Genomic DNA, 10,542 nt, shown 5'->3' on the forward strand with positions numbered 1-10,542 from the left:
GGGAATCTCGTTGCAAACACTGCGTGTGCATACGTTGCTCACAAAGCTCAATGGGGTCACAGGCCCTGACCCGCTCAGAGGCACCTGTGTGACAAGACAACAAATGGAACTCGCTGGAATGTTTCTGCTGTCTTGTCATTTTAGACGGACCCACTGAGCGCACAACACAGTGGAACTCTCTGACAAACACTGCTTGTGCGTTAGCCCCAGTAAACAACTCAGCGGGGGTCACAGGCCCTGACCCGTTCAGAGGCACCTGTGTGACAAGACAACAAATGAAACTCGCTGGAATGTTTCTGCTGTCTTGTCATTTTAGACGGACCCACTGAGCGCACAACACAGTGGAACTCTCTGACAAAACACTGCTTGTGCATTAGCCCCAGTAAACAACTCAGTGGGGTCACAGGCCCTGACCGGTTCAGAGGCACCTGTGTGACAAGACAACAAATGAAACTTTAAAGACGCTGGCATGTACATCTTGTTTCTGCTGTCTTGGACGGGCCCACTGAGCGCACAACACAGGGGAACTTGGTGCAAACACTGCGTGTGCATAAGCCACAAAACACAAGCTCAGTGGGGTCACAGGCCCTGACCGGTTCAGAGGCACCTGTGTGACAGACAGCAAATGAAACTTAGACGCTGGAATTATTTATATGTTTCTGCTGTCTGTCTACGATTTCAGATTCACACTTAGAGTTTTTTGTCATTAAGTCATAAAAGCCACAAAACCACTTTAATATGACTTTCCAATACTCTTTGAAAGGTCTCTATATTGATAAAATGAGCCTTTTAGCAAAGTAACACTTTTCGGGCATTTTCAAAGTGCTCCCGCTGAGTGAATTTTGTTCTGAAAATCGTGTTCCCGAAAATCTCCGGGCACCCCGCCAACCCCCCCTGCCAGAAATGACAAGTGTCAAATCAGCGGGTCAAACGGCCACCTCTATCCGACCAGGAGCACCCAAATCCCCGCAAATGGCACTTTTTTTTTTCTTCATCGGGACTTCCGACGAGGTTAATGATTTCCCAAACTGCAACTCATTAACTATGTCCTGAGACACTTGCCAGAAATGACACATGTCAATTTGGCGGTAGCAAATCACTTTCCCAGGCCGGGAAGCAACACCCGAGGCCCGCAAAAGGCGGCCGAATATTTTCTCATCGGACTTCCGCGTTTTGGTTAATCATGTCTCGAAATCGTTAAATGCACATGTCAATTCGGCGGGAGCAATTCACTTTCCCAAGCCGGAAAGCATCACCGGAGGCCCGCTTGAAGGGCCCTAATATTTTCTCATCGGACTTCCGCGTTTTGGTTAATCATGTCTCGAAATCGTTAAATGCACATGTCAATTCGGCGGGAGCAACTCACTTTCCCAGGCCGGGAAGCAACACCCGAGGCCCGCAAAAGGCGGCCGAATATTTTCTCATCGGACTTCCATATTTTGGGGGTTGGATTCTCTCCCGCATTCCAGCCCCCTGGCCACGGGTCGCTCATTCACTTTCAGCCCGGGCCTTGCCAATTTGGTTAATCAGTTAGCCATGCACCAGACTCGGCCTCGCCTTTTTCATTTATGGTTAATGATGTGCCCAGGCTGGGACTTAGTCTCTCCAGCAGCCAAAACTTTTCACTGGTTAATGAGGTGCCAAGCCCGGCACTTAGTCTCTCTCCCCAGCAAGCTTACTTGGTCGGCCGACATTTGGATCCATTTTCGGGGCTTAATCGGGTCGAATACGGTCCCTTACGCAAGGGGAGCCGAAGCCCCGGCCTCTGCCAGGCGTCAGGCTGCCGTTTTTTAAGCCCGACCAAAAACCCGAAAATTGGTTAAAAATGGAAATAAATTTCCACCCAAAAAGGGTTAAAAGTCGGTTGGACGGCAGCCCTGGTCGGTCTCTGCAGACCTGGAGGCCCTAGACAGTAATCTGGAAAACAGACAAAGTCTCGAGAAACCACCTCCTACCATTCTCCAGGTACCCCGCCAATCCCCCCTGCCAGAAATGACAAGTGTCAAATCAGCGGGACGGATTTGACTTTTGTGACCGACCGCTGGAACTTTTTTCGGCTACAGGCAGTCAAATTTTTCTCCTTCCGGACTTCCAGTACAACTTTGAACGGCCATATCTCCGCACTCCCGCGTCGGAGCCAAGCCGTTTTTACACCGTTAGACGCGGCTTCCCGTGCCCGTTCGAATGCCGCCCTGCTCGGCGGAAAAGGAGAATTTTTTTATTTTTCGGCCGATTTCGGGAAAAAAAATTCCCGCTCTGAACTCGGATTTTTCGGCTTTAATCGTTTCGTATACGGTCCCTTACGCAAGGGAGCCGAAGCCCCGGCCTCTGCCGGGCGTCAGGCTGCCGTTTTTAAGCCCGACCAAAAACCCGAAAATTGGTTAAAAATGGAAATAAATTTCCACCCAAAAAGGGTTAAAAGTCGGTTGGACGGCAGCCCGGGTCGGTCTCTGCAGACCTGGAGGCCCTAGACAGTAATCTGGAAAACAGATAAAGTCTCGAAAAACCACCTCCTACCATTCTCCAGGTACCCCGCCAATCCCCCCTGCCAGAAATGACAAGTGTCAAATCAGCGGGACGGATTTGACTTTTGTGACCGACCGCTGGAACTTTTTTCGGCTACAGGCAGTCAAATTTTTCTCCTTCCGGACTTCCAGTACAACTTTGAACGGCCATATCTCCGCACTCCCGCGTCGGAGCCAAGCCGTTTTTACACCGTTAGACGCGGCTTCCCGTGCCCGTTCGAATGCCACCCTGCTCGGCGGAAAAGGAGACATTTTTTTTTTTCCGGCCGTTTTCGGGAAAAAATTTTCCCGCTCTGAACTCCGATTTTACGCCTTTAATCGATTCGGAGACGGTCGCTTACGCAAGGGAGGCGAAGCCCGGGCCTCTGCCGGGCGTCAGCCTGCCGTATGTAAGCCCGTCCGAAGCATGAGTTCCCACTTTTGGTTATCCAGTTGTCAATTTTAAAATTTCAGTTAATCAGTTGCCTGCTTGGTTAATCATTTGTCGCTCTGACATTTGGTTAACCAGTTGTCGATGTTCGAAATTCAGTTAATGAGTTGCCTCTTTGAAATTTCAGTTAATGAGTTGGCCCTTTGGTTACTCATTTGTCCCTGTGTCTTTTGGTTTACCAGTTGTCGATGTTCGAAATTCAGTTAATGAGTTGCCTCCTTGGTTACTCATTTGTCGCTCTGGCTTTTGGTTAACCAGTTGTCGATGTTCAAAATTACAGTTAATGAGTTGCCTCTTTGAAATTTCAGTTAATGAGTTGGCCCTTTGGTTACTCATTTGTCCCTGTGTCTTTTGGTTAACCAGTTGTCGATGTTCGAAATTCAGTTAATGAGTTGCCTCCTTGGTTAATCATTTGTCGCTCTGACTCTTGGTTAACCAGTTGTCGATGTTCAAAATTTCAGTTAATGAGCTGCTCTTATGTTCTATGATTTCCTACCTTGACAACTCATTAACCAGTGTTTCAAACAATGCACCAGGCCATTTGACGACCCCAACTCGGTTCCACAAGCGGGAAAGCAGCACCCCAAGGCCCGGTAAGGGGGCCGAATACATTCCCATCGTGAATTCCGTCCCAAATGTGAATGACAAGTTTTCAGTTAATCAGTTGCCTGCTTGGTTACTCATTTGTCGCTCTGACATTTGGTTAACCAGTTGTCGATGTTCAAATTTCAGTTAATGAGTAGCCTCTTTGAAATTTCAGTTAATGAGTTGGCCCTTTGGTTACTCATTTGTCCCTGTGTCTTTTGGTTACCCAGTTGTCGATGTTCGAAATTCAGTTAATGAGTTGCCTCCTTGGTTAATCATTTGTCGCTCTGACTCTTGGTTAACCAGTTGTCGATGTTCGAAATTCAGTTACTGAGTTGCCTCCTTGGTTAATCATTTGTCGCTCTGGCTTTTGGTTAACCAGTTGTCGATGTTCAAAATTTCAGTTAATGAGCTGCTCTTATGTTCTATGATTTCCGACCTTGACAACTCATTAACCAGTGTTTCAAACAATGCACCAGGCCATTTGACGACCCCAACTCGGTTCCACAAGCGGGAAAGCAGCACCCCAAGGCCCGGTAAGGGGGCCGAATACATTCCCATCCTGAATTCCGTCCCAAATGTGAATGACAAGTTTTCAGTTAATCAGTTGCCTGCTTGGTTAATCATTTGTCGCTCTGACATTTGGTTACCCAGTTGTCGATGTTCAAATTTCAGTTAATGAGTAGCCTCTTTGAAATTTCAGTTAATGAGTTGGCCCTTTGGTTACTCATTTGTCCCTGTGTCTTTTGGTTACCCAGTTGTCGATGTTCGAAATTCAGTTAATGAGTTGCCTCCTTGGTTAATCATTTGTCGCTCTGACTCTTGGTTAGCCAGTTGTCGATGTTCGAAATTCAGTTAATGAGTTGCCTCCTTGGTTAATCATTTGTCGCTCTGACATTTGGTTAACCAGTTGTCGATGTTCGAAATTCAGTTACTGAGTTGCCTCCTTGGTTAATCATTTGTCGCTCTGGCTTTTGGTTAACCAGTTGTCGATGTTCAAAATTTCAGTTAATGAGTTGCCTCTTTGAAATTTCAGTTAATGAGTTGGCCCTTTGGTTACTCATTTGTCCCTGTGTCTTTTGGTTACCCAGTTGTCGATGTTCGAAATTCAGTTAATGAGTTGCCTCCTTGGTTAATCATTTGTCGCCCTGACTCTTGGTTAACCAGTTGTCGATGTTCGAAATTCAGTTAATGAGTTGCCTCCTTGGTTAATCATTTGTCGCTCTGGCTTTTGGTTAACCAGTTGTCGATGTTCAAAATTTCAGTTAATGAGCTGCTCTTATGTTCTATGATTTCCTACCTTGACAACTCATTAACCAGTGTTTCAAACAATGCACCAGGCCATTTGACGACCCCAACTCGGTTCCACAAGCGGGAAAGCAGCACCCCAAGGCCCGGTAAGGGGGCCGAATACATTCCCATCGTGAATTCCGTCCCTAATGTGAATGACAAGTTTTCAGTTAATCAGTTGCCTGCTTGGTTACTCATTTGTCGCTCTGACATTTGGTTAACCAGTTGTCGATGTTCAAATTTCAGTTAATGAGTAGCCTCTTTGAAATTTCAGTTAATGAGTTGGCCCTTTGGTTACTCATTTGTCCCTGTGTCTTTTGGTTACCCAGTTGTCGATGTTCGAAATTCAGTTAATGAGTTGCCTCCTTGGTTAATCATTTGTCGCCCTGACTCTTGGTTAACCAGTTGTCGATGTTCGAAATTCAGTTAATGAGTTGCCTCCTTGGTTAATCATTTGTCGCTCTGACATTTGGTTAACCAGTTGTCGATGTTCGAAATTCAGTTAATGAGTTGCCTCCTTGGTTAATCATTTGTCGCTCTGGCTTTTGGTTAACCAGTTGTCGATGTTCAAAATTTCAGTTAATGAGCTGCTCTTATGTTCTATGATTTCCGACCTTGACAACTCATTAACCAGTGTTTCAAACAATGCACCAGGCCATTTGACGACCCCAACTCGGTTCCACAAGCGGGAAAGCAGCACCCCAAGGCCCGGTAAGGGGGCCGAATACATTCCCATCGTGAATTCCGTCCCAAATGTGAATGACAAGTTTTCAGTTAATCAGTTGCCTGCTTGGTTACTCATTTGTCGCTCTGACATTTGGTTAACCAGTTGTCGATGTTCAAATTTCAGTTAATGAGTAGCCTCTTTGAAATTTCAGTTAATGAGTTGGCCCTTTGGTTACTCATTTGTCCCTGTGTCTTTTGGTTACCCAGTTGTCGATGTTCGAAATTCAGTTAATGAGTTGCCTCCTTGGTTAATCATTTGTCGCTCTGACTCTTGGTTAACCAGTTGTCGATGTTCGAAATTCAGTTAATGAGTTGCCTCCTTGGTTAATCATTTGTCGCTCTGGCTTTTGGTTAACCAGTTGTCGATGTTCAAAATTTCAGTTAATGAGCTGCTCTTATGTTCTATGATTTCCGACCTTGACAACTCATTAACCAGTGTTTCAAACAATGCACCAGGCCATTTGACGACCCCAACTCGGTTCCACAAGCGGGAAAGCAGCACCCCAAGGCCCGGTAAGGGGGCCGAATACATTCCCATCCTGAATTCCGTCCCAAATGTGAATGACAAGTTTTCAGTTAATCAGTTGCCTGCTTGGTTAATCATTTGTCGCTCTGACATTTGGTTACCCAGTTGTCGATGTTCAAATTTCAGTTAATGAGTAGCCTCTTTGAAATTTCAGTTAATGAGTTGGCCCTTTGGTTACTCATTTGTCCCTGTGTCTTTTGGTTACCCAGTTGTCGATGTTCGAAATTCAGTTAATGAGTTGCCTCCTTGGTTAATCATTTGTCGCTCTGACTCTTGGTTAGCCAGTTGTCGATGTTCGAAATTCAGTAAATGAGTTGCCTCCTTGGTTAATCATTTGTCGCTCTGACATTTGGTTAACCAGTTGTCGATGTTCGAAATTCAGTTACTGAGTTGCCTCCTTGGTTAATCATTTGTCGCTCTGGCTTTTGGTTAACCAGTTGTCGATGTTCAAAATTTCAGTTAATGAGTTGCCTCTTTGAAATTTCAGTTAATGAGTTGGCCCTTTGGTTACTCATTTGTCCCTGTGTCTTTTGGTTACCCAGTTGTCGATGTTCGAAATTCAGTTAATGAGTTGCCTCCTTGGTTAATCATTTGTCGCCCTGACTCTTGGTTAACCAGTTGTCGATGTTCGAAATTCAGTTAATGAGTTGCCTCCTTGGTTAATCATTTGTCGCTCTGGCTTTTGGTTAACCAGTTGTCGATGTTCAAAATTTCAGTTAATGAGCTGCTCTTATGTTCTATGATTTCCTACCTTGACAACTCATTAACCAGTGTTTCAAACAATGCACCAGGCCATTTGACGACCCCAACTCGGTTCCACAAGCGGGAAAGCAGCACCCCAAGGCCCGGTAAGGGGGCCGAATACATTCCCATCGTGAATTCCGTCCCTAATGTGAATGACAAGTTTTCAGTTAATCAGTTGCCTGCTTGGTTACTCATTTGTCGCTCTGACATTTGGTTAACCAGTTGTCGATGTTCAAATTTCAGTTAATGAGTAGCCTCTTTGAAATTTCAGTTAATGAGTTGGCCCTTTGGTTACTCATTTGTCCCTGTGTCTTTTGGTTACCCAGTTGTCGATGTTCGAAATTCAGTTAATGAGTTGCCTCCTTGGTTAATCATTTGTCGCCCTGACTCTTGGTTAACCAGTTGTCGATGTTCGAAATTCAGTTAATGAGTTGCCTCCTTGGTTAATCATTTGTCGCTCTGACATTTGGTTAACCAGTTGTCGATGTTCGAAATTCAGTTAATGAGTTGCCTCCTTGGTTAATCATTTGTCGCTCTGGCTTTTGGTTAACCAGTTGTCGATGTTCAAAATTTCAGTTAATGAGCTGCTCTTATGTTCTATGATTTCCGACCTTGACAACTCATTAACCAGTGTTTCAAACAATGCACCAGGCCATTTGACGACCCCAACTCGGTTCCACAAGCGGGAAAGCAGCACCCCAAGGCCCGGTAAGGGGGCCGAATACATTCCCATCGTGAATTCCGTCCCAAATGTGAATGACAAGTTTTCAGTTAATCAGTTGCCTGCTTGGTTACTCATTTGTCGCTCTGACATTTGGTTAACCAGTTGTCGATGTTCAAATTTCAGTTAATGAGTAGCCTCTTTGAAATTTCAGTTAATGAGTTGGCCCTTTGGTTACTCATTTGTCCCTGTGTCTTTTGGTTACCCAGTTGTCGATGTTCGAAATTCAGTTAATGAGTTGCCTCCTTGGTTAATCATTTGTCGCTCTGACTCTTGGTTAACCAGTTGTCGATGTTCGAAATTCAGTTAATGAGTTGCCTCCTTGGTTAATCATTTGTCGCTCTGGCTTTTGGTTAACCAGTTGTCGATGTTCAAAATTTCAGTTAATGAGCTGCTCTTATGTTCTATGATTTCCGACCTTGACAACTCATTAACCAGTGTTTCAAACAATGCACCAGGCCATTTGACGACCCCAACTCGGTTCCACAAGCGGGAAAGCAGCACCCCAAGGCCCGGTAAGGGGGCCGAATACATTCCCATCGTGAATTCCGTCCCTAATGTGAATGACAAGTTTTCAGTTAATCAGTTGCCTGCTTGGTTACTCATTTGTCGCTCTGACATTTGGTTAACCAGTTGTCGATGTTCAAATTTCAGTTAATGAGTAGCCTCTTTGAAATTTCAGTTAATGAGTTGGCCCTTTGGTTACTCATTTGTCCCTGTGTCTTTTGGTTACCCAGTTGTCGATGTTCGAAATTCAGTTAATGAGTTGCCTCCTTGGTTAATCATTTGTCGCTCTGACTCTTGGTTAGCCAGTTGTCGATGTTCGAAATTCAGTTAATGAGTTGCCTCCTTGGTTAATCATTTGTCGCTCTGACATTTGGTTAACCAGTTGTCGATGTTCGAAATTCAGTTACTGAGTTGCCTCCTTGGTTAATCATTTGTCGCTCTGGCTTTTGGTTAACCAGTTGTCGATGTTCAAAATTTCAGTTAATGAGTTGCCTCTTTGAAATTTCAGTTAATGAGTTGGCCCTTTGGTTACTCATTTGTCCCTGTGTCTTTTGGTTACCCAGTTGTCGATGTTCGAAATTCAGTTAATGAGTTGCCTCCTTGGTTAATCATTTGTCGCCCTGACTCTTGGTTAACCAGTTGTCGATGTTCGAAATTCAGTTAATGAGTTGCCTCCTTGGTTAATCATTTGTCGCTCTGGCTTTTGGTTAACCAGTTGTCGATGTTCAAAATTTCAGTTAATGAGCTGCTCTTATGTTCTATGATTTCCTACCTTGACAACTCATTAACCAGTGTTTCAAACAATGCACCAGGCCATTTGACGACCCCAACTCGGTTCCACAAGCGGGAAAGCAGCACCCCAAGGCCCGGTAAGGGGGCCGAATACATTCCCATCGTGAATTCCGTCCCTAATGTGAATGACAAGTTTTCAGTTAATCAGTTGCCTGCTTGGTTACTCATTTGTCGCTCTGACATTTGGTTAACCAGTTGTCGATGTTCAAATTTCAGTTAATGAGTAGCCTCTTTGAAATTTCAGTTAATGAGTTGGCCCTTTGGTTACTCATTTGTCCCTGTGTCTTTTGGTTACCCAGTTGTCGATGTTCGAAATTCAGTTAATGAGTTGCCTCCTTGGTTAATCATTTGTCGCCCTGACTCTTGGTTAACCAGTTGTCGATGTTCGAAATTCAGTTAATGAGTTGCCTCCTTGGTTAATCATTTGTCGCTCTGACATTTGGTTAACCAGTTGTCGATGTTCGAAATTCAGTTAATGAGTTGCCTCCTTGGTTAATCATTTGTCGCTCTGGCTTTTGGTTAACCAGTTGTCGATGTTCAAAATTTCAGTTAATGAGCTGCTCTTATGTTCTATGATTTCCTACCTTGACAACTCATTAACCAGTGTTTCAAACAATGCACCAGGCCATTTGACGACCCCAACTCGGTTCCACAAGCGGGAAAGCAGCACCCCAAGGCCCGGTAAGGGGGCCGAATACATTCCCATCGTGAATTCCGTCCCAAATGTGAATGACAAGTTTTCAGTTAATCAGTTGCCTGCTTGGTTACTCATTTGTCGCTCTGACATTTGGTTAACCAGTTGTCGATGTTCAAATTTCAGTTAATGAGTAGCCTCTTTGAAATTTCAGTTAATGAGTTGGCCCTTTGGTTACTCATTTGTCCCTGTGTCTTTTGGTTACCCAGTTGTCGATGTTCGAAATTCAGTTAATGAGTTGCCTCCTTGGTTAATCATTTGTCGCTCTGACTTTTGGTTAACCAGTTGTCGATGTTCAAAATTTCAGTTAATGAGCTGCTCTTATGTTCTATGATTTCCGACCTTGACAACTCAGTAACCAGTGTTTCAAACAATGCACCAGGCCATTTGACGACCCCAACTCGGTTCCACAAGCGGGAAAGCAGCACCCCAAGGCCCGGTAAGGGGGCCGAATACATTCCCATCGTGAATTCCGTCCCAAATGTGAATGACAAGTTTTCAGTTAATCAGTTGCCTGCTTGGTTACTCATTTGTCGCTCTGACATTTGGTTAACCAGTTGTCGATGTTCAAATTTCAGTTAATGAGTAGCCTCTTTGAAATTTCAGTTAATGAGTTGGCCCTTTGGTTACTCATTTGTCCCTGTGTCTTTTGGTTACCCAGTTGTCGATGTTCGAAATTCAGTTAATGAGTTGCCTCCTTGGTTAATCATTTGTCGCTCTGACTCTTGGTTAACCAGTTGTCGATGTTCGAAATTCAGTTAATGAGTTGCCTCCTTGGTTAATCATTTGTCGCTCTGGCTTTTGGTTAACCAGTTGTCGATGTTCAAAATTTCAGTTAATGAGCTGCTCTTATGTTCTATGATTTCCGACCTTGACAACTCATTAACCAGTGTTTCAAACAATGCACCAGGCCATTTGACGACCCCAACTCGGTTCCACAAGCGGGAAAGCAGCACCCCCAAGCCCCGGTAAGGCGGCCGAATACATTCCCATCCTGAATTC

The sequence above is a fragment of the Somniosus microcephalus genome, unplaced genomic scaffold (assembly GCF_052327205.1).
Source record: "Somniosus microcephalus isolate GS21.2 unplaced genomic scaffold, FLI_Smic_1.0 scaffold1706, whole genome shotgun sequence".
NCBI lineage: Eukaryota > Metazoa > Chordata > Chondrichthyes > Squaliformes > Somniosidae > Somniosus > Somniosus microcephalus.